The sequence below is a fragment of the Melanotaenia boesemani genome, chromosome 20 (assembly GCF_017639745.1).
Source record: "Melanotaenia boesemani isolate fMelBoe1 chromosome 20, fMelBoe1.pri, whole genome shotgun sequence".
Classification (NCBI taxonomy): domain Eukaryota; kingdom Metazoa; phylum Chordata; class Actinopteri; order Atheriniformes; family Melanotaeniidae; genus Melanotaenia; species Melanotaenia boesemani.
The window spans coordinates 23,841,137-23,863,830 of NC_055701.1; the positions used below are offsets into that span (position 1 = coordinate 23,841,137).

The window sequence follows — 22,694 nt, forward strand, 5'->3', positions numbered from 1 at the left end:
AGCAGAGAAGAGAAGATAGCTGAGGACCCACTGCGAAGCAAAAGAGAAACATTTCTTTGGACTAATGAAGAAGTTGAGCTTCTTCTTCAAAAAATGCTTGACTATGAAGCATAACAAACTCGAGGAAGGGTGGATTGGGAATCGGCGCATGTTCATCACATTGACGTCACATCCTCGAGTTGTTTGGGTTCGCTGTCCTCACAGTACTGCACAGTAGAGGACTTAAACCTTTTCACTTTGGTACCTGGCTTCAGACGTGGTCGGTTTCATGGAGGCTAATCCCTGGCTTCATGGGGATGAAAGGGTGGTTTGCTAAAATACTTTTGTGGTTTTGCTGCAATCCGGCATCGTGGGGACGGCCCCTTAGACAACAGAGGCCTCCTAGACATTTCTACGTCTCAATATACAGTATGGTCACTGCCCACTGGCTACAGGAAGTCCAAAGTGTTACATAAATTCAGTGTTCCAGATTCACCATTTTCGTTTCAGCCTTGGTCAGAATGTGATTAATACGATGTCTCATTTTAAAATGATTCCAGTGGTTTCAGTTTTACATGCCAATATGAACTCAGTCAGCCCAATGATTCAACACCCTCCCATTTACTGAAAACTAAAGATTTTTTTTAAAACATCATTAAAAGCACTTCATCATTTAGCATTGGATCTCTGCATCCATGGATCTGTCGGGCCTGAGTGTTACCAAGATGCAAGCTTTGTTATTCACTGTTTGCAAATTTAATTTGGGATTTATTCCTTATTTGTTTCCTTGATTTTTAATGATTATCTAAGTTTCCAGTAAAACTATTGCTCTTTGGATTTTTACCTCATGTCCTCAGTCCCTCTCTCTATTGACCTTCACAGAAACAGACCAAAACACACGTGAACCAGATGACCTGACAAAGATCTTTAAATGGAGTCAGTTTAGTTTCTTAAAAATGCATCTTAGAAAGGGATCAAATGCAGTGAATACTTCCTCCTGTCTCTTGTAAACAGTAATATTAGTAATACAAATGTTGTGCTTTAGCTATCCAGCTGTTTATTTTCTGTGAACTAAAAGCTGAGCTGTTTTGGTTCATGCTAAAGCGGGTCACTGTCAGCTCTTTGACTCATGATGGACATTCTAATTTTATTATATGGTGAGTTGCTGAGTCTGATCATTTTTATTCCTTCCTGTTTGAAAATAAAAAAAACGTTATCCTTTTTTTTTCAGTTTTTTGGCAGATAACTCAAACTCTACTTCTTTACTAGAGACGTTGTGTAACACATTACTGGAAGTCTTTCTGGCTCAGGAACCAATGTTGACCTTGCCTATTGTCTGTCAGCCTGACTCATAAAACCTCCAACACCTTTTAGACTCAGCATGCTTTTTAAAGGATGTGTTTGTTGGCGGGCTGCCATATTATGCAAAAATAAAAAGACCCAACATTTTTCATAAGGTTGAGATGGTGTGTTTGGATGTCTAGACATTATTTTTTTCTCCAAATCATCATGTCCTCACACAGAACTAAAGTTTTTGGATTAGAAGTTGAGAACATAATTACAATATTTAGCTATCTTCCTACAAGGTATCTCTAGCAGCTGTTTTATTTATTTTTTATTTTTTTACTGTATGATCCTGATCAGTAAGCTGGATTTTTCTTAAAAATATTCTAATTGCTGAAATGAATTTAAAGTTGTATGTAAAAATCTTATGCAACTCCTAAGGAGTTTGTTTGTTTGTTTTTGTCTGTTTTAGAAGGAACTAAGACACATTTAAGTCTCCAGTCCTGTTAATAACTGTTACTAATTAATGAAGTAGGATTTCTAAATGCCATAATCAGAGACCATCACAAATACGGCTTATATTCACACATTTAGATGTAACCTGTGCTGTACGTTGAATTTCAGGTTGTTTACATTACACTACAACAGACTCCACTCAGATCATGTTTCTTCCATCAGTGTAACAAACAGCTACACTGAACAGTCATCAACAGTGGAAAAGATGCTGGATCGTCCCACCAGCTTGCTGCTCTGCAGGAAACATCATCACGGACAGCGAAACCACACTTTTTAGAAACACATTCCTCAAGTCAGAAACTATAGAAATGATCCCTGAAAGTATAGTCTTAGTTTGGGTTGGATCTTGTTTGGCATCTGATGTCTACAGACATGGTTTCTACTCCTGGTGAACTCTAGTAGCTCACAAAGACACACCTCTACTAACCAGACTGCTTCCTGACTGGGTTCTGCTTTAGAAAAATGAAAGAAAGTTTCAACATATAATGAAAATCTGGATGATGACATGAAGTCATGTTGATGTTATTTTCTTTTCTGAGGAAAGTTTAAACATAATCTGTTATAGTCATAAAGTCATAATGTCAGAAAATTAGAATATTACATGAAATACAGAAATGTTGACTATCTGAAGAGTATAGTCATGCATATGAACTCATTTCTTGGTTTGAGCCCCTTTTGCATGAATTCCTGCCTCACTGGAACATGGCATGGATGTTATCAGCATTGGGCCCTGCTGGGGTGGAATAGAAGACCAGGATGCTTCAATAGTGGCCTTTAACTCTTCTGCATTGCTCGCCGTCATGCCAACTTAAAAAGGTAAACTAATATATTATATACACTCATTATATGCAAAATCAGATATTTAAAGCATTTTCTATAAGTAGAATTCCAGCAGGACTTGGCACCTGCCCACACTGCCAAAAGAACCAAAACCCGGTTCAATGACCAAGGGATTACTGTGCTGGATTGGCCAGCAAACTCTCCTGACCTGAACCCCGTAGAAAATCTATTCCATTCTCTCCATTCGCCATTCTCTTGAAAGAGTCCCCAGGGGACACGATTAAACACCCTCTCCAAGTCCACAAAGACCATGTAGACTGGTTGAACGATCTCCCATGCCCCCTCCAAGACCCAGAAGTAAGTGTGTAGCTGTTCCACAACCGGAAAGAAAACCACACTGGTCCTCCTCAATCTGAGGTTCGACGATCCAACGGACCCTTCTCTCCAGGACCCCTGAATAAACACTACCTAGGAGGCTGAGAAGTGGGGTCCCCTTGTAGTTGGAGCACACCCTCCTGTCCCCCTTATCAAAGAGGGGGACCACCACCCGGGTCTGCCAATTCAGGGGACTGTCCCCAAAGTCCACGCGATGCTGCAGAGGCATCAATCCCACTTCATTGACTAGTAACAGTTATTAACAGGACTGGAGACTAAAATGCAGTAATGTGTCTTAGTTCCTTCTAAAACAGACAAAAACAAAGATTCATTTGTTATTTTTATGACAACATGAGCTTTTGATGTTTTAAAAGTCTATAAGTCCCTGATTAAACGTAAAGCTGATTTTAAACAATTACCAAAGTATTTGATGAGATCTACACACCAAAACAAACCCAAGGAGTTTGTGTTCAGAAGTACATTTGACACAGTTATATCATAAAAACACAATAAGGAACCCACTCAGATCATGTTTCCTCCATCAGTGTAACAAATAGCTACACTGAAAAGACACCAACAGTGGAGAAGATGCTGGATCTTCCCACCAGCTTCCTGCTCTGAAGGAAACATCATTACTCATCATCATGGACAGCGAGACCACACTCTCTAAAAACACATTCCTCAAGTCAGAAACTATAGAAATGATCCCTGAAAGTATAGTCTTAGTTTGGGTTGGATCTTGTTTGGCATCTGATGTCTACAGACATGGTTTCTATTCCTGGTAAACTCTAGTAGCTCACAAAGACACACCTCTACTAACCAGACTGCTTCCTGACTGGGTTCTGATGTAGAAAACTAAAGTTAAAGAAAGTTTCAACATGATTTGATGGAAATGTGAATGATGACAAGAAGACAACTTTATTTTCTTTTCTGAGGACCAATAAAACACACATCCTGCTTCAACTTTCATGCAGGAATTTTTTTTATTTTGTTTTAAGAACACCTTAAATTAATGAATAATTTTTTTTTAATTATTTTTCATTTTTAAACATGTGTCTATTCCTGTGGACACGATGCAATAATTCCATGAATGAATAAAAACAAACTAGAACAGTATTTCTGTTTGAAAGAAACAATTATTTTATTGTTTTAAATTGTTCAGTGTTTCCTTTTGGTTGTAAAGTGTGAGCATGAGTAAAATGCAGCAATTAGGCAACGTTCTGGGCTGCAAAAAACACAGTAAGGTGCATCTTCTAGGACTAAGGATGCTGCAGGTAACGACATGTCCAGGAATGTACATAATGAAAGTCACAGTGTAATCTTTAAATGAGAAGCAGAGTTTTAGTGTTTTCTCTATCAGTATAACAATAACACTGAACAGTCTTCAACAGTGGAGAAGATGCTGGAGCTTCCCACCAATTTCCTGCTCTGAAGGAAACATCATCACTCATCATCATGGACAGCAAGACCACACTCTCTAGAACACACTCCTCAAGTCAGAAACTATAGAAATGACACCAGACAGTCTAGTTTTGGTTTGGTTGTATCTTGTTTGGCATCTGATGTCTACAGACATCAAAAAGAAAAACCTCTAGTAACCAGACTGCTTCCTGACTGGGTGCAAATGAGAATTCATTCATTCTCTCTCTTGTCTTTATTAATACCTGTTTGCTTTTAGAATAAAGTGTATGATTGTTTTTTTTTTTTTTTGGTACAAAACAGAGAATGTCATTTAAAACAACTCTATATATGTTTCGAGCTTTATTTTATACATTCCTGGACATGTTGTTACCTGTAACATCCGGAGTCTTTGAAAATGTACCTCCCTACTGTTTTTTTCATTTCTGGACATCACCTGATCGCTGCATATTACTCATACTCACACTTTACAACCTAAAAGAAATACTGATCAAATTAAAATAACGAAAAGAAGATATTTATTCAAACAACATGAAATAAAGCACCAGAGGTGAGAAGGAGCACTCCTTCGGTCAGAGACTAAAACATCCTCGCTGCAGGAAGGAACGTTTTCATAGATCATTTAGCTTTAAGAGTCACTCTTTACCTCCACTGTCACCACTTTACACATACACATAATGTAGCTTGTATGTGTGTAGACATTTATGTATGTATTTTTGTGTATATGTATACATGTATGAGTGCATGAATATATACGTATGTGTATCTGTATATATATATATGCATATATGTATGTTCATATATAGAGACAAATATTACCTATTTGCATCATATTTCCATAACCCTTCCTCCATAATGCACCATGTGTATGCTTGTATAGAGAACACCAGCCACTAGTAGTACTTTTTTTTTATTTTATTGTATTTGTATTTAAAATTGGTATTTCATATCTTCTTAACCTGCTTTCCTTTTACTCTGGTTTTCTGTAGTTGGGCTGTAGTAACAACTTTCCCCACTGTGGGATTAATAAAGTTTTATCTGATTCCTAAATACTGCTCTAGTTTATTGTCACTCATTCATGAAATGGTTTGCAGGTGGCCACAGGAATGGACTCATCTCCAGGTTAAAAATAAATTATTCATTAATTTACATGTTGTTAAAAGCTAAAATAAGCGGACAAAGTTACTTTTTTGAAAATTCCTGCATGAATGAGTTGAGTTGAGTAAATGTAATTCTCTACATCAGAACCCAGTCAGGAAGCAGTCTGGTTAGTAGAGGTGTGTCTTTGTGAGCTACTAGAGTTCACCAGGAGTAGAAACCATGTCTGTAGACATCAGATGCCAAACAAGATCCAACCCAAACTAAGCCTATACTTTCAGGGATCATTTCTATAGTTTCTGTCTTGAGGAATGTGTTTTTAGAGAGTGTGGTCTCGCTGTCCATGATGATGAGTGATGATGTTTCCTTCAGAGCAGGAAGCTGGTGAGAAGATCCAGCATCTTCTCTACTGTTGATGATTGTTCAATGTAGCTATTTGTTACACTGATGGAGGAAACATGAACTGAGTGGACTCCTTATTGTGTTTTTAATGATATAATTGTGTCAAACATACTTCTGAACACGAACTGCTTGGGTTCGTTTTGGTGTGTAGATCTCATCAAATACTTTGATAATTGTTTAAAATCAGCTTTACGTTTAATCAGGGACTTATAGACTTTTAAAACCTAACAAGCTCATGTTGTCATAAAAATAACAAATGAATCTTTGTTTTTGTCTGTTTTAGAAGGAACTAAGACACATTACTGCATTTTAGTCTCCAGTCCTGTTAATAACTGTTACTAGTCAATGAAGTGCGATTGATGCCTCTGCAGCATCGCGTGGACTTTGGGGACAGGTCCCCTGGATTGGCAAACGGGGGTGATACCCCTCTTTGATAAGGGGGGTAGGAGGGTGTGCTCCAACTACAAGGGGACCACACTTCTCAGCCTCTCAGGTAAGGTCTATTCAGGGGTCCTGGAGAGAAGGGTCCGTTGGATCGTCGAACCTCAGATTGAGGAGGACCAGTGTGGTTTTCTTTCCGGTTGTGGAACAGCTACACACCTACTTCTGGGTCTTGGAGGGGGCATGGGAGTTCGCTCAACCAGTCTACATGGTCTTTGTGGACTTGGAGATGGTGTTTAATCGTGTCCCCCGGGGACTCCTCCAAGAGAATGGAGAACTGGACCCCCTTGTACGAGCTATCCGGTTCCTATACGACCGGTGCCATTGCTCGGTCTCATGTGTCTCATCCTTGTCTTGGCAATGTCCCATAGATTTTCTACGGGGTTCAGGTCAGGAGAGTTTGCTGGCCAATCCAGCACAGTAATCCCTTGGTCACTGAACCGGGTCATGGTTCTTTTGGCAGTGTGGGCAGGTGTCAAGTCCTGCTGGGATTATACTTATAGAAAATGCTTTAAATATCTGATTTTGCATATAATGAGTCTATATAATATATTAGTTTACCTTTTTAAGTTGGCATGACAGCGAGCAATGCGGAAGAGTTAAAGGCCACTATTGAAGCATCCTGGTCTTCTATTCCACCCCAGCAGGGCCCAATGCTGATAACATCCATGCCATGTTGCACTGAGGCAGGAATTTATGCAAAAGGGGCTCAAACCAAGAAATGAGTTCATATGCATGACTATACTCTTCAGATAGTCAACATTTCTGTATTTCATGTAATATTCTAATTTTCTGACATTATGACTTCATGACTAAAGCAGATTATGTTTAAACTTTCCTCAGAAAAGAAAATAACATCAACATGACTTCATGTCATCATCCAGATTTTCACTATATGTTGAAACTTTCTTTCATTTTTCTACATCAGAACCCAGTCAGGAAGCAGTCTGGTTAGTAGAGGTGTGTCTTTGTGAGCTACTAGAGTTCACCAGGAGTAGAAACCATATCTGTAGACATCAGATGCCAAACAAGATCCAATCCAAACTAAGACTATACTTTCAGGGATCGTTTCTATAGTTTCTAACTTGAGGAATGTGTTTTTAGAAAGTGTGGTCTCGCTGTCCATGATGATGAGTGATGATGTTTCCTTCAGAGCAGGAAGCTGGTGGGAAGATCCAGCATCTTTTCCACTGTTGATGACTGTTCAGTGTAGCTGTTTGTTACACTGATGGAGGAAACATGATCTGAGTGGAGTCTGTTGTAGTGTAATGTAAACAACCTGAAAATCAGTGTACTGCAAAGGTTGCATCTAAAAGCATGAATATAAACAGTATCTGTGATTGTCTCTGATTCTGGCTTTTTGACTTGGTTTTGGCTCCTGCTCGGTGCCTCAGGTCAGCTGACCTGCTTCTTCTGGACGTACCGAGGTCCAAACGGAAGCTCAGAGGGGACCGAGCTTTTTCAGTCGCTGGTCCAAAACTGTGGAATAAACTCCCTCTCCACATTAGACAAGCTTCTTCATTGTCTATTTTTAAAACCCATCTTAAAACCCAGTTTTATTCTTTGGCTTTCAGCCCAGTTTGAGACGGTTCCTGTATAGTGTCCTGTGGTTTGTTTTATTTATTGGTTTTGTTTGTTTTTAATTTGTTTTTTGTTGTTTTAAAACTGTTTTAAAAACAATGAACAATTATTTTATTTTGTCATATTTATTTCCCTGCTGATTTTTGTATTTTATGTGTTGCTTTGTCCATTTATGTACGGCACTTTGTTTCAGCTGTGGTTATTTTAAAGGGTTATATAAATAAAGTTGAGTTTTAGTAATCCTACTTCATTGATTAGTAACAGTTATTAACAGGACTGGAGACTAAAATGCAGTTATGTGTCTTAGTTCCTCCTAAAACAGACAAAAACGAAGATTCATTTGTTATCTTTATGATAACATGAGCTTGTTATGTTTTTAAACTTTAGAAGTCCATGAATAAATAAATGTATAGCTGAATTTTAACCATTATTACCAAAGTATTTGATGAGATCTACACACCAAAACGAACCCAAGGAGTTCATGTTCATAAGTATGATTGATACAATTATATCATAAAAACACAATAAGGAGTCCACTCTGTTCATGTTTCCTCCATCAGTGTAACAAACAGCTACACTGAACAGTCATCAAGAGTGGAGAAGATGCTGGATCTTCTCACCAGCTTTCTGCTCTAAAGGAAACATCATCACTCATCATCATGGACAGCGAGACCACACTCTCTAAAAACACATTCCTCAAGTCAGAAACTATAGAAATGATCCCTGAAAGTATAGTCTTAGTTTGGGTTGGATCTTGTTTGGCATCTGATGTCTACAGACATGGTTTCTACTCCTGGTGAACTCTAGTAGCTCACAAAGACACACCTCTACTAACCAGACTGCTTCCTGACTGGGTTCTGATGTAGAAAACTAAAGTTAAAGAAAGTTTCAACATGATTTGATGGAAATGTGAATGATGACAAGAAGACAACTTTATTTTCTTTTCTGAGGACCAATAAAACACACATCCTGCTTCAACTTTCATGCAGGAATTTTTTTTATTTTGTTTTAAGAACACCTTAAATTAATGAATAATTTTTTTTAATTATTTTTCATTTTTAAACATGTGTCTATTCCTGTGGACACGATGCAATAATTCCATGAATGAATAAAAACAAACTAGAACAGTATTTCTGTTTGAAAGAAACAATTATTTTATTGTTTTAAATTGTTCAGTGTTTCCTTTTGGTTGTAAAGTGTGAGCATGAGTAAAATGCAGCAATTAGGCAACGTTCTGGGCTGCAAAAAACACAGTAAGGTGCATCTTCTAGGACTAAGGATGCTGCAGGTAACGACATGTCCAGGAATGTACATAATGAAAGTCACAGTGTAATCTTTAAATGAGAAGCAGAGTTTTAGTGTTTTCTCTATCAGTACAACAATAACACTGAACAGTCTTCAACAGTGGAGAAGATGCTGGAGCTTCCCACCAATTTCCTGCTCTGAAGGAAACATCATCACTCATCATCATGGACAGCAAGACCACACTCTCTAGAACACACTCCTCAAGTCAGAAACTATAGAAATGACACCAGACAGTCTAGTTTTGGTTTGGTTGTATCTTGTTTGGCATCTGATGTCTACAGACATCAAAAAGAAAAACCTCTAGTAACCAGACTGCTTCCTGACTGGGTGCAAATGAGAATTCATTTATTCTCTCTCTTGTCTTTATTAATACCTGTTTGCTTTTAGAATAAAGTGTATGATTGTTTTTTTTTTTTTTTGGTACAAAACAGAGAATGTCATTTAAAACAACTCTATATATGTTTCGAGCTTTATTATATACATTCCTGGACATGTTGTTACCTGTAACATCCGGAGTCTTTGAAAATGTACCTCCCTACTGTTTTTTTCATTTCTGGACATCACCTGATCGCTGCATATTACTCATACTCACACTTTACAACCTAAAAGAAATACTGATCAAATTAAAATAACGAAAAGAAGATATTTATTCAAACAACATGAAATAAAGCACCAGAGGTGAGAAGGAGCACTCCTTCGGTCAGAGACTAAAACATCCTCGCTGCAGGAAGGAACGTTTTCATAGATCATTTAGCTTTAAGAGTCACTCTTTACCTCCACTGTCACCACTTTACACATACACATAATGTAGCTTGTATGTGTGTAGACATTTATGTATGTATTTTTGTGTATATGTATACATGTATGAGTGCATGAATATATACGTATGTGTATCTGTATATATATATATATGCATATATGTATGTTCATATATAGAGACAAATATTACCTATTTGCATCATATTTCCATAACCCTTCCTCCATAATGCACCATGTGTATGCTTGTATAGAGAACACCAGCTACTAGTAGTACTTTTTTTTTATTTTATTGTATTTGTATTTAAAATTGGTATTTCATATCTTCTTAACCTGCTTTCCTTTTACTCTGGTTTTCTGTAGTTGGGCTGTAGTAACAACTTTCCCCACTGTGGGATTAATAAAGTTTTATCTGATTCGTAAATACTGCTCTAGTTTATTGTCACTCATTCATGAAATGGTTTGCAGGTGGCCACAGGAATGGACTCATCTCCAGGTTAAAAATAAATTATTCATTAATTTACATGTTGTTAAAAGCTAAAATAAGCAGACAAAGTTACTTTTTTGAAAATTCCTGCATGAATGAGTTGAGTTGAGTAAATGTAATTCTCTACATCAGAACCCAGTCAGGAAGCAGTCTGGTTAGTAGAGGTGTGTCTTTGTGAGCTACTAGAGTTCACCAGGAGTAGAAACCATATCTGTAGACATCAGATGCCAAACAAGATCCAACCCAAACTAAGACTATACTTTCAGGGATCATTTCTATAGTTTCTGACTTGAGGAATGTGTTTTTAGAGAGTGTGGTCTCGCTGTCCATGATGATGAGTGATGATGTTTCCTTCAGAGCAGGAAGGTGGTGGGAAGAACCAGCATCTTCTCTACTGTTGATGATTGTTCAATGTAGCTGTTTGTTACACTGATGGAGGAAACATGATCTGAGTGGACTTCTTACTGTGTTTTTATAATATAACTGTGTCAAACATACTTCTGAACACGAACTGCTTGGATTCGTTTTGGTGTGTAGATCTCATCAAATACTTTGATAATTGTTTAAAATCAGCTTTACGTTTAATCAGGGACTTATAGACTTTTAAAACATAACAAGCTCATGTTGTCATAAAAATAACAAATGAATCTTTGTTTTTGTCTGTTTTAGAAGGAACTAAGACACATTACTGCATTTTAGTCTCCAGTCCTGTTAATAACTGTTACTAGTCAATGAAGTGGGATTGATGCCTCTGCAGCATCGCGTGGACTTTGGGGACAGGTCCCCTGGATTGGCAAACGGGGGTGATACCCCTCTTTGATAAGGGGGGTAGGAGGGTGTGCTCCAACTACAAGGGGACCCCACTTCTCAGCCTCTCAGGTAAGGTCTATTCAGGGGTCCTGGAGAGAAGGGTCCGTTGGATCGTCGAACCTCAGATTGAGGAGGACCAGTGTGGTTTTCTTTCCGGTTGTGGAACAGCTACACACCTACTTCTGGGTCTTGGAGGGGGCATGGGAGTTCGCTCAACCAGTCTACATGGTCTTTGTGGACTTGGAGATGGTGTTTAATCGTGTCCCCCGGGGACTCCTCCAAGAGAATGGAGAACTGGACCCCCTTGTACGAGCTATCCGGTTCCTGTACGACCGGTGCCATTGCTCGGTCTCATGTGTCTCATCCTTGTCTTGGCAATGTCCCATAGATTTTCTACGGGGTTCAGGTCAGGAGAGTTTGCTGGCCAATCCAGCACAGTAATCCCTTGGTCACTGAACCGGGTCATGGTTCTTTTGGCAGTGTGGGCAGGTGTCAAGTCCTGCTGGGATTATACTTATAGAAAATGCTTTAAATATCTGATTTTGCATATAATGAGTGTATATAATATATTAGTTTACCTTTTTAAGTTGGCATGACGGCGAGCAATGTAGAAGAGTTAAAGGCCACTATTGAAGCATCCTGGTCTTCTATTCCACCCCAGCAGGGCCCAATGCTGATAACATCCATGCCATGTTGCACTGAGGCAGGAATTTATGCAAAAGGGGCTCAAACCAAGAAATGAGTTCATATGCATGACTATACTCTTCAGATAGTCAACATTTCTGTATTTCATGTAATATTCTAATTTTCTGACATTATGACTTTATGACTAAAGCAGATTATGTTTAAACTTTCCTCAGAAAAGAAAATAACATCAACATGACTTCATGTCATCATCCAGATTTTCACTATATGTTGAAACTTTCTTTCATTTTTCTACATCAGAACCCAGTCAGGAAGCAGTCTGGTTAGTAGAGGTGTGTCTTTGTGAGCTACTAGAGTTCACCAGGAGTAGAAACCATATCTGTAGACATCAGATGCCAAACAAGATCCAAGCCAAACTAAGACTATACTTTCAGGGATCGTTTCTATAGTTTCTGACTTGAGGAATGTGCTTTTAGAAAGTGTGGTCTCGCTGTCCATGATGATGAGTGATGATGTTTCCTTCAGAGCAGGAAGCTGGTGGGAAGATCCAGCATCTTTTCCACTGTTGATGACTGTTCAGTGTAGCTGTTTGTTACACTGATGGAGGAAACATGATCTGAGTGGAGTCTGTTGTAGTGTAATGTAAACAACCTGAAAATCAGTGTACTGCAAAGGTTGCATCTAAAAGCATGAATATAAACAGTATCTGTGATTGTCTCTGATTCTGGCTTTTTGACTTGGTTTTGGCTCCTGCTCGGTGCCTCAGGTCAGCTGACCTGCTTCTTCTGGACGTACCGAGGTCCAAACGGAAGCTCAGAGGGGACCGAGCTTTTTCAGTCGCTGGTCCAAAACTGTGGAATGAACTCCCTCTCCACATTAGACAAGCTTCTTCATTGTCTATTTTTAAAACCCATCTTAAAACCCAGTTTTATTCTTTGGCTTTCAGCCCAGTTTGAGACGGTTCCTGTATAGTGTCCTGTGGTTTGTTTTATTTATTGGTTTTGTTTGTTTTTAATTTGTTTTTTGTTGTTTTAAAACTGTTTTAAAAACAATGAACAATTATTTTATTTTGTCATATTTATTTCCCTGCTGATTTTTGTATTTTATGTGTTGCTTTGTCCATTTATGTACGGCACTTTGTTTCAGCTGTGGTTATTTTAAAGGGTTATATAAATAAAGTTGAGTTTTAGTAATCCTACTTCATTGATTAGTAACAGTTATTAACAGGACTGGAGACTAAAATGCAGTTATGTGTCTTAGTTCCTCCTAAAACAGACAAAAACGAAGATTCATTTGTTATCTTTATGATAACATGAGCTTGTTATGTTTTTAAACTTTAGAAGTCCATGAATAAATAAATGTAAAGCTGAATTTTAACCATTATTACCAAAGTATTTGATGAGATCTACACACCAAAACGAACCCAAGGAGTTCATGTTCATAAGTATGATTGATACAATTATATCATAAAAACACAATAAGGAGTCCACTCAGTTCATGTTTCCTCCATCAGTGTAACAAACAGCTACACTGAACAGTCATCAAGAGTGGAGAAGATACTGGATCTTCTCACCAGCTTTCTGCTCTAAAGGAAACATCATCACTCATCATCATGGACAGCGAGACCACACTCTCTAAAAACACATTCCTCAAGTCAGAAACTATAGAAATGATCCCTGAAAGTATAGTCTTAGTTTGGGTTGGATCTTGTTTGGCATCTGATGTCTACAGACATGGTTTCTACTCCTGGTAAACTCTAGTAGCTCACAAAGACACACCTCTACTAACCAGACTGCTTCCTGACTGGGTTCTGATGTAGAAAACTAAAGTTAAAGAAAGTTTCAACATGATTTGATGGAAATGTGAATGATGACAAGAAGACAACTTTATTTTCTTTTCTGAGGACCAATAAAACACACATCCTGCTTCAACTTTCATGCAGGAATTTTTTTTATTTTGTTTTAAGAACACCTTAAATTAATGAATAATTTTTTTTTAATTATTTTTCATTTTTAAACATGTGTCTATTCCTGTGGACACGATGCAATAATTCCATGAATGAATAAAAACAAACTAGAACAGTATTTCTGTTTGAAAGAAACAATTATTTTATTGTTTTAAATTGTTCAGTGTTTCCTTTTGGTTGTAAAGTGTGAGCATGAGTAAAATGCAGCAATTAGGCAACGTTCTGGGCTGCAAAAAACACAGTAAGGTGCATCTTCTAGGACTAAGGATGCTGCAGGTAACGACATGTCCAGGAATGTACATAATGAAAGTCACAGTGTAATCTTTAAATGAGAAGCAGAGTTTTAGTGTTTTCTTTATCAGTACAACAATAACACTGAACAGTCTTCAACAGTGGAGAAGATGCTGGAGCTTCCCACCAATTTCCTGCTCTGAAGGAAACATCATCACTCATCATCATGGACAGCAAGACCACACTCTCTAGAACACACTCCTCAAGTCAGAAACTATAGAAATGACACCAGACAGTCTAGTTTTGGTTTGGTTGTATCTTGTTTGGCATCTGATGTCTACAGACATCAAAAAGAAAAACCTCTAGTAACCAGACTGCTTCCTGACTGGGTGCAAATGAGAATTCATTCATTCTCTCTCTTGTCTTTATTAATACTTTTATGCTTTTAGAATAAAGTGTATGATTGGGGTTTTTTTTTTTGGGTAAAAAACAGAGAATGTCATTTAAAACAACTCTATATATGTTTCGAGCTTTATTTTATACATTCCTGGACATGTTGTTACCTGTAACATCCGGAGTCTTTGAAAATGTACCTCCCTACTGTTTTTTTCATTTCTGGACATCACCTGATCGCTGCATATTACTCATACTCACACTTTACAACCTAAAAGAAATACTGATCAAATTAAAATAACGAAAAGAAGATATTTATTCAAACAACATGAAATAAAGCACCAGAGGTGAGAAGGAGCACTCCTTCGGTCAGAGACTAAAACATCCTCGCTGCAGGAAGGAACGTTTTCATAGATCATTTAGCTTTAAGAGTCACTCTTTACCTCCACTGTCACCACTTTACACATACACATAATGTAGCTTGTATGTGTGTAGACATTTATGTATGTATTTTTGTGTATATGTATACATGTATGAGTGCATGAATATATACGTATGTGTATCTGTATATATATATATATGCATATATGTATGTTCATATATATAGACAAATATTACCTATTAGCATCATATTTCCATAACCCTTCCTCCATAATGCACCATGTGTATGCTTGTATAGAGAACACCAGCTACTAGTAGTACTTTTTTTTTTATTTTATTGTATTTATATTTAAAATTGGTATTTCATATCTTCTTAACCTGCTTTCCTTTTACTCTGGTTTTCCATAGTTGGGCTGTAGTAACAACTTTCCCCACTGTGGGATTAATAAAGTTTTATCTGATTCGTAAATACTGCTCTAGTTTATTGTCACTCATTCATGAAATGGTTTGCATGGTGGCCACAGGAATGGACTCATCTCCAGGTTAAAAATAAATTATTCATTAATTTACATGTTGTTAAAAGCTAAAATAAGTGGAGAAAGTTACTTTCTTGAAAATTCCTGCATGAATGAGTTGAGTTGAGTAAATGTAATTCTCTACATCAGAACCCAGTCAGGAAGCAGTCTGGTTAGTAGAGGTGTGTCTTTGTGAGCTACTAGAGTTTACCAGGAGTAGAAACCATGTCTGTAGACATCAGATGCCAAACAAGATCCAACCCAAACTAAGCCTATACTTTCAGGGATCATTTCTATAGTTTCTGACTTGAGGAATGTGTTTTTAGAGAGTGTGGTCTCGCTGTCCATGATGATGAGTGATGATGTTTCCTTCAGAGCAGGAAGGTGGTGGGAAGAACCAGCATCTTCTCTACTGTTGATGATTGTTCAGTGTAGCTGTTTGTTACACTGATGGAGGAAACATGATCTGAGTGGACTTCTTACTGTGTTTTTATAATATAACTGTGTCAAACATACTTCTGAACACGAACTGCTTGGGTTCGTTTTGGTGTGTAGATCTCATCAAATACTTTGATAATTGTTTAAAATCAGCTTTACGTTTAATCAGGGACTTATAGACTTTTAAAACATAACAAGCTCATGTTGTCATAAAAATAACAAATGAATCTTTGTTTTTGTCTGTTTTAGAAGGAACTAAGACACATTACTGCATTTTAGTCTCCAGTCCTGTTAATAACTGTTACTAGTCAATGAAGTGGGATTGATGCCTCTGCAGCATCGCGTGGACTTTGGGGACAGGTCCCCTGGATTGGCAAACGGGGGTGATACCCCTCTTTGATAAGGGGGGCAGGGGGGTGTGCTCCAACTACAAGGGGACCACACTTCTCAGCCTCTCAGGTAAGGTCTATTCAGGGGTCCTGGAGAGAAGGGTCCGTTGGATCGTCGAACCTCAGATTGAGGAGGACCAGTGTGGTTTTCTTTCCGGTTGTGGAACAGCTACACACCTACTTCTGGGTCTTGGAGGGGGCATGGGAGATCGTTCAACCAGTCTACATGGTCTTTGTGGACTTGGAGAGGGTGTTTAATCATGTCCCCCAGGGACTCCTCCAAGAGAATGGAGAACTGGACCCCCTTGTACGAGCTATCCGGTCCCTGTACGACCGGTGCCATTGCTCAGTCTCATGTGTCTCATCCTTGTCTTGGCAATGTCCCATAGATTTTCTACGGGGTTCAGGTCAGGAGAGTTTGCTGGCCAATCCAGCACAGTAATCCCTTGGTCACTGAACCGGGTCATGGTTCTTTTGGCAGTGTGGGCAGGTGCCAAGTCCTGCTGGGATTATACTTATAGAAAATGCTTTAAATATCTGATTTTGCATATAATGAGTGTATATAATATATTAGTTTACCTTTTTAAGTTGGCATGACAGCGAGCAATGCGGAAGAGTTAAAGGCCACTATTGAAGCATCCTGGTCTTCTATTCCACCCCAGCAGGGCCCAATGCTGATAACATCCATGCCATGTTGCACTGAGGCAGGAATTTATGCAAAAGGGGCTCAAACCAAGAAATGAGTTCATATGCATGACTATACTCTTCAGATAGTCAACATTTCTGTATTTCATGTAATATTCTAATTTTCTGACATTATGACTTTATGACTAAAGCAGATTATGTTTAAACTTTCCTCAGAAAAGAAAATAACATCAACATGACTTCATGTCATCATCCAGATTTTCACTATATGTTGAAACTTTCTTTCATTTTTCTAAAGCAGAACCCAGTCAGGAAGCAGTCTGGTTAGTAGAGGTGTGTCTTTGTGAGCTATTAGAGTTCACCAGGAGTAGAAACCATGTCCTTAGACATCAGATGCCAAACAAGATCCAACCCAAATTAAGACTATACTTTCAGGGATCATTTCTATAGTTTCTAACTTGAGGAATGTGTTTTTAGAAAGTGTGGTCTCGCTGTCCATGATGATGAGTGATGATGTTTCCTTCAGAGCAGGAAGCTGGTGGGAAGATCCAGTATCTTCTCCACTGTTGATGACTGTTCAGTGTAGCTGTTTGTTACACTGATGGAGGAAACATGATCTGAGTGGAGTCTGTTGTAGTGTAATGTAAACAACCTGAAAATCAGTGTACTGCAAAGGTTGCATCTAAAAGCATGAATATAAACAGTATCTGTGATTGTCTCTGATTCTGGCTTTTTGACTTGGTTTTGGCTCCTGCTCGGTGCCTCAGGTCAGCTGACCTGCTTCTTCTGGACGTACCGAGGTCCAAACGGAAGCTCAGAGGGGACCGAGCTTTTTCAGTCGCTGGTTCAAAACTGTGGAATGAACTCCCTCTCCACATTAGACAAGCTTCTTCATTGTCTATTTTTAAAACCCATCTTAAAACCCAGTTTTATTCTTTGGCTTTCAGCCCAGTTTGAGACGGTTCCTGTATAGTGTCCTGTGGTTTGTTTTATTTATTGGTTTTGTTTGTTTTTAATTTGTTTTTTGTTGTTTTAAAACTGTTTTAAAAACAATGAACAATTATTTTATTTTGTCATATTTATTTCCCTGCTGATTTTTGTATTTTATGTGTTGCTTTGTCCATTTATGTACGGCACTTTGTTTCAGCTGTGGTTATTTTAAAGGGTTATATAAATAAAGTTGAGTTTTAGTAATCCTACTTCATTGATTAGTAACAGTTATTAACAGGACTGGAGACTAAAATGCAGTTATGTGTCTTAGTTCCTCCTAAAACAGACAAAAACGAAGATTCATTTGTTATTTTTTTGATAACATGAGCTTGTTATGTTTTTAAACTTTAGAAGTCCATGAACAAATGTAAAGCTGAATTTTAACCATTATTACCAACATTTTTGGTGAGATCTACACACCAAAATGGACCCAAAAAGTACATTTGACATAGTTATATCATGAAATTACAATAAGAAGTCCACTCAGATCATGTTTCCTCCATCAGTGCAACAAACAGCTACACTGAACAGTCATCAATAGTAGAGAAGATGCTGGATCTTCCCACCAGCTTCCTGCTCTAAAGGAAACATCATCACTCATCATGGACAGCAAGACCACACTCTCTAAAAACACATTCCTCAAGTCAGAAACTATAGAAATGATCCCTGAAAGTATAGTCTTAGTTTGGGTTGGATCTTGTTTGGCATCTGATGTCTACAGACATGGTTTCTACTCCTGGTGAACTCTAGTAGCTCACAAAGACACACCTCTACTAACCAGACTGCTTCCTGACTGGGTTCTGATGTAGAAAACTAAAGTTAATGAAAGTTTCAACATGATTTGATGGAAATGTGAATGATGACAAGACAACTTTATTTTCTTTTCTGAGGACCAATAAAACACACATCCTGCTTCAACTTTCATGCAGGAATTTTTTTTTCTTTTGTTTTAAGAACATGTAAATTAATGAATAATTTTTTTAAATTATTTTTCATTTTTAAACATGTGTCTATTCCTGTGGACACGATGCAATAATTTCATGAATGATTAACAACAAACTAGAACAGTATTTCTGTTTGAAAGAAACAATTATTTTACTGTTTTAAATTGTTCAGTGTTTCCTTTTGGTTGTAAAGTGTGAGCATGAGTAAAATGCAGCAATTAGGCAACGTTCTGGGCTGCAAAAACACAGTAAGGTGCATCTTCTAGGACTAAGGATGCTGCAGGTAACGACATGTCCAGGAATGTACATAATGAAAGTCACAGTGTAATCTTTAAATGAGAAGCAGAGTTTTAGTGTTTTCTCTATCAGTATAACAACAACACTGAACAGTCTTCAACAGTAAAGAAGATGCTGGAGCTTCCCACCAGTTTCCTGCTCTGAAGGAAACATCATCACTCATCATCATGGACAGCAAGACCACACTCTCTAGAACACACTCCTCAAGTCAGAAACTATAGAAATGACACCAGACAGTCTAGTTTTGGTTTGGTTGTATCTTGTTTGGCATCTGATGTCTACAGACATCAAAAAGAAAAACCTCTACTAACCAGACTGCTTCCTGACTGGGTGCAAATGAGAATTCATTTATTCTCTCTCTTGTCTTTATTAATACCTGTTTGCTTTTAGAATAAAGTGTATGATTGTTTTTTTTTTGTTTTTGGTAAAAAACAAAGAATGTCATTTAAAACAACTTTATATATGTTTCGAGCTTTATTTTATACATTCCTGGACATGTTGTTACCTGTAACATCCGGAGTCTTTGAAAATGTACCTCCCTACTGTTTTTTTCATTTCTGGACATCACCTGATCGCTGCATATTACTCATACTCACACTTTACAACCTAAAAGAAATACTGATCAAATTAAAATAACGAAAAGAAGATATTTATTCAAACAACATGAAATAAAGCACCAGAGGTGAGAAGGAGCACTCCTTCGGTCAGAGACTAAAACATCCTCGCTGCAGGAAGGAACGTTTTCATAGATCATTTAGCTTTAAGAGTCACTCTTTACCTCCACTGTCACCACTTTACACATACACATAATGTAGCTTGTATGTGTGTAGACATTTATGTATGTATTTTTGTGTATATGTATACATGTATGAGTGCATGAATATATACGTATGTGTATCTGTATATATATATATATGCATATATGTATGTCCATATATATAGACAAATATTACCTATTTGCATCATATTTCCATAACCCTTCCTCCATAATGCACCATGTGTATGCTTGTATAGAGAACTCCAGCTACTAGTAGTAGTTTTTATTTTATTTTATTGTATTTATATTTAAAATTGGTATTTCATATCTTTTTAACCTGCTTTCCTTTTACTCTGGTTTTCCATAGTTGGGCTGTAGTAACAACTTTCCCCACTGTGGGATTAATAAAGTTTTATCTGATTCCTAAATACTGCTCTAGTTTATTGTCACTCATTCATGAAATGGTTTGCATGGTGGCCACAGGAATGGACTCATCTCCAGGTTAAAAATAAATTATTCATTAATTTACATGTTCTTAAAAGCTAAAAATAAGCGGAGAAAGTTGCTTTCTTGAAAATTCCTGCATGAATGAGTTGAGTTGAGTAAATGTAATTCTCTACATCAGAACCCAGTCAGGAAGCAGTCTGGTTAGTAGAGGTGTGTCTTTGTGAGCTACTAGAGTTCACCAGGAGTAGAAACCATGTCTGTAGACATCAGATGCCAAACAAGATCCAACCCAAACTAAGACTATACTTTCAGAGATCATTTCTATAGTTTCTGACTTGAGGAATGTGTTTTTAGAGAGTGTGGTCTCGCTGTCCATGATGATGAGTGATGATGTTTCCTTTAGAGCAGGAAGCTGGTGGGAAGATCCAGCATCTTCTCTACTGTTGATGACTGTTCAGTGTAGCTGTTTGTTACACTGATGGAGGAAACATGATCTGAGTGGACTTCTTATTGTAATTTTATGATGTAACTATGTCAAATGTACTTATGAACTTTTTGGGTCCATTTTGGTGTGTAGATCTCACCAAAAATGTTGGTAATAATGGTTAAAATTCAGCTTTACATTTATTTATTCATGGACTTCTAAAGTTTAAAAACATAACAAGCTCATGTTATCATAAAGATAACAAATGAATCTTCGTTTTTGTCTGTTTTAGGAGGAACTAAGACACATAACTGCATTTTAGTCTCCAGTCCTGTTAATAACTGTTACTAATCAATGAAGTAGGATTACTAAAACTCAACTTTATTTATATAACCCTTTAAAATAACCACAGCTGAAACAAAGTGCCGTACATAAATGGACAAAGCAACACATAAAATACAAAAATCAGCAGGGACATAAATATGACAAAATAAAATAATTGTTCATTGTTTTTAAAACAGTTTTTAAAACAGTTTTAAAACAACAAAAAATAAATTAAAAACAAACAAAACCAATAAATAAAACAAACCACAGGACACTATACAGGAACCGTCTCAAACTGGGCTGAAAGCCAAAGAATAAAACTGGGTTTTAAGATGGGTTTTAAAAATAGACAATGAAGAAGCTTGTCTAATGTGGAGAGGGAGTTCATTCCACAGTTTTGGACCAGCGACTGAAAAAGCTCGGTCCCCTCTGAGCTTCCGTTTGGACCTCGGTACGTCCAGAAGAAGCAGGTCAGCTGACCTGAGGCACCGAGCAGGAGCCAAAACCAAGTCAAAAAGCCAGAATCAGAGACAATCACAGATACTGTTTATATTCATGCTTTTAGATGCAACCTTTGCAGTACACTGATTTTCAGGTTGTTTACATTACACTACAACAGACTCCACTCAGATCATGTTTCCTCCATCAGCGTAACAAACAGCTACACTGAACAGTCATCAACAGTAGAGAAGATACTGGATCTTCCCACCAGCTTCCTGCTCTGTAAGAAACATCATCAAGGACAGCAAAACCACACTTCTTAGAAAAACATTCCTCCAGTCAGAAACTATAGAAATGATCCCTGAAAGTATAGTCTTAGTTTGGATTGGATCTTGTTTGGCATCTGATGTCTACAGATATGGTTTCTACTCCTGGTGAACTCTAGTAGCTCACAAAGACACACCTCTACTAACCAGACTGCTTCCTGACTGGGTTCTGATGTAGAAAAATGAAAGAAAGTTTCAACATATAGTGAAAATCTGGATGATGACATGAAGTCATGTTGATGTTATTTTCTTTTCTGAGGAAAGTTTAAACATAATCTGCTTTAGTCATGAAGTCATAATGTCAGAAAATTAGAATATTACATGAAATACAGAAATGTTGACTATCTGAAGAGTATAGTCATGCATATGAACTCATTTCTTGGTTTGAGCCCCTTTTGCATGAATTTCTGCCTCACTGCAACATGGCATGGATGTTATCAGCATTGGGCCCTGCTGGGGTGGAATAGAAGACCAGGATGCTTCAATAGTGGCCTTTAACTCTTCTACATTGCTCGCTGTCATGCCAACTTAAAAAAGTAAACTAATATATTATATAGACTCATTATATGCAAAGTCAGATATTTAAAGCATTTGCTATAAGTATAATTCCAGCAGGACTTGGCACCTGCCCACACTGCCAAAAGAACCAAAACTCGATTCAATGACCAAAGGATTACTGTGCTGGATTGGCCAGCAAACTCTCCTGACCTGAACCCCGTAGAAAATCTATGGGACATTGCCAAAACAAGGATGAGACACATGAGACTGAGCAATGGCACCGGTCGTACAGGGACCGGATAGCTCGTACAAGGGGGTCTAGTTCTCCATTCTCTTGGAGGAGTCCCCGGGGGACACGATTAAACACCCTCTCCAAGTCCACAAACACCATGTAGACTGGTTGAACGATC

At 37.8% G+C, this 22,694-nt stretch overlaps 10 non-coding genes and 7 pseudogenes across 10 annotated transcripts; 7 read left to right on the forward strand and 10 right to left on the reverse strand.

Moving 5' to 3' along the window:
- Positions 1 to 1,913: 1,913 nt before the first annotated feature.
- LOC121631876 lies at positions 1,914 to 2,110 on the reverse strand (annotated as a pseudogene).
- Positions 2,111 to 3,451: 1,341 nt separating this feature from the next.
- Positions 3,452 to 3,658, reverse strand: LOC121631874. The gene has a single exon (XR_006008814.1). It is a non-coding gene; the product is annotated as a small nucleolar RNA U3 (small nucleolar RNA).
- A 616-nt stretch (positions 3,659 to 4,274) lies between these two features.
- LOC121631879 lies at positions 4,275 to 4,468 on the reverse strand (annotated as a pseudogene).
- Positions 4,469 to 5,716: 1,248 nt separating this feature from the next.
- Positions 5,717 to 5,923, forward strand: LOC121631870. Its single transcript, XR_006008811.1, has one exon. It is a non-coding gene; the product is annotated as a small nucleolar RNA U3 (small nucleolar RNA).
- Positions 5,924 to 7,340: 1,417 nt separating this feature from the next.
- Positions 7,341 to 7,547, forward strand: LOC121631901. Its single transcript, XR_006008832.1, has one exon. It is a non-coding gene; the product is annotated as a small nucleolar RNA U3 (small nucleolar RNA).
- An 860-nt stretch (positions 7,548 to 8,407) lies between these two features.
- LOC121631872 lies at positions 8,408 to 8,614 on the reverse strand. Its single transcript, XR_006008813.1, has one exon. It is a non-coding gene; the product is annotated as a small nucleolar RNA U3 (small nucleolar RNA).
- Positions 8,615 to 9,229: 615 nt separating this feature from the next.
- Positions 9,230 to 9,423, reverse strand: LOC121631880 (annotated as a pseudogene).
- Positions 9,424 to 10,673: 1,250 nt separating this feature from the next.
- Positions 10,674 to 10,880, forward strand: LOC121631869. The gene has a single exon (XR_006008810.1). It is a non-coding gene; the product is annotated as a small nucleolar RNA U3 (small nucleolar RNA).
- Positions 10,881 to 12,296: 1,416 nt separating this feature from the next.
- LOC121631891 lies at positions 12,297 to 12,503 on the forward strand. Its single transcript, XR_006008823.1, has one exon. It is a non-coding gene; the product is annotated as a small nucleolar RNA U3 (small nucleolar RNA).
- An 860-nt stretch (positions 12,504 to 13,363) lies between these two features.
- On the reverse strand, positions 13,364 to 13,570 carry LOC121631871. Its single transcript, XR_006008812.1, has one exon. It is a non-coding gene; the product is annotated as a small nucleolar RNA U3 (small nucleolar RNA).
- Positions 13,571 to 14,186: 616 nt separating this feature from the next.
- LOC121631877 lies at positions 14,187 to 14,380 on the reverse strand (annotated as a pseudogene).
- A 1,252-nt stretch (positions 14,381 to 15,632) lies between these two features.
- On the forward strand, positions 15,633 to 15,839 carry LOC121631900. The gene has a single exon (XR_006008831.1). It is a non-coding gene; the product is annotated as a small nucleolar RNA U3 (small nucleolar RNA).
- A 1,416-nt stretch (positions 15,840 to 17,255) lies between these two features.
- Positions 17,256 to 17,462, forward strand: LOC121631867. Its single transcript, XR_006008808.1, has one exon. It is a non-coding gene; the product is annotated as a small nucleolar RNA U3 (small nucleolar RNA).
- An 842-nt stretch (positions 17,463 to 18,304) lies between these two features.
- LOC121631873 lies at positions 18,305 to 18,508 on the reverse strand (annotated as a pseudogene).
- Positions 18,509 to 19,119: 611 nt separating this feature from the next.
- LOC121631883 lies at positions 19,120 to 19,313 on the reverse strand (annotated as a pseudogene).
- Positions 19,314 to 20,567: 1,254 nt separating this feature from the next.
- On the forward strand, positions 20,568 to 20,774 carry LOC121631868. The gene has a single exon (XR_006008809.1). It is a non-coding gene; the product is annotated as a small nucleolar RNA U3 (small nucleolar RNA).
- An 866-nt stretch (positions 20,775 to 21,640) lies between these two features.
- LOC121631875 lies at positions 21,641 to 21,837 on the reverse strand (annotated as a pseudogene).
- Between the last annotated feature and the right edge of the window lie 857 nt (positions 21,838 to 22,694).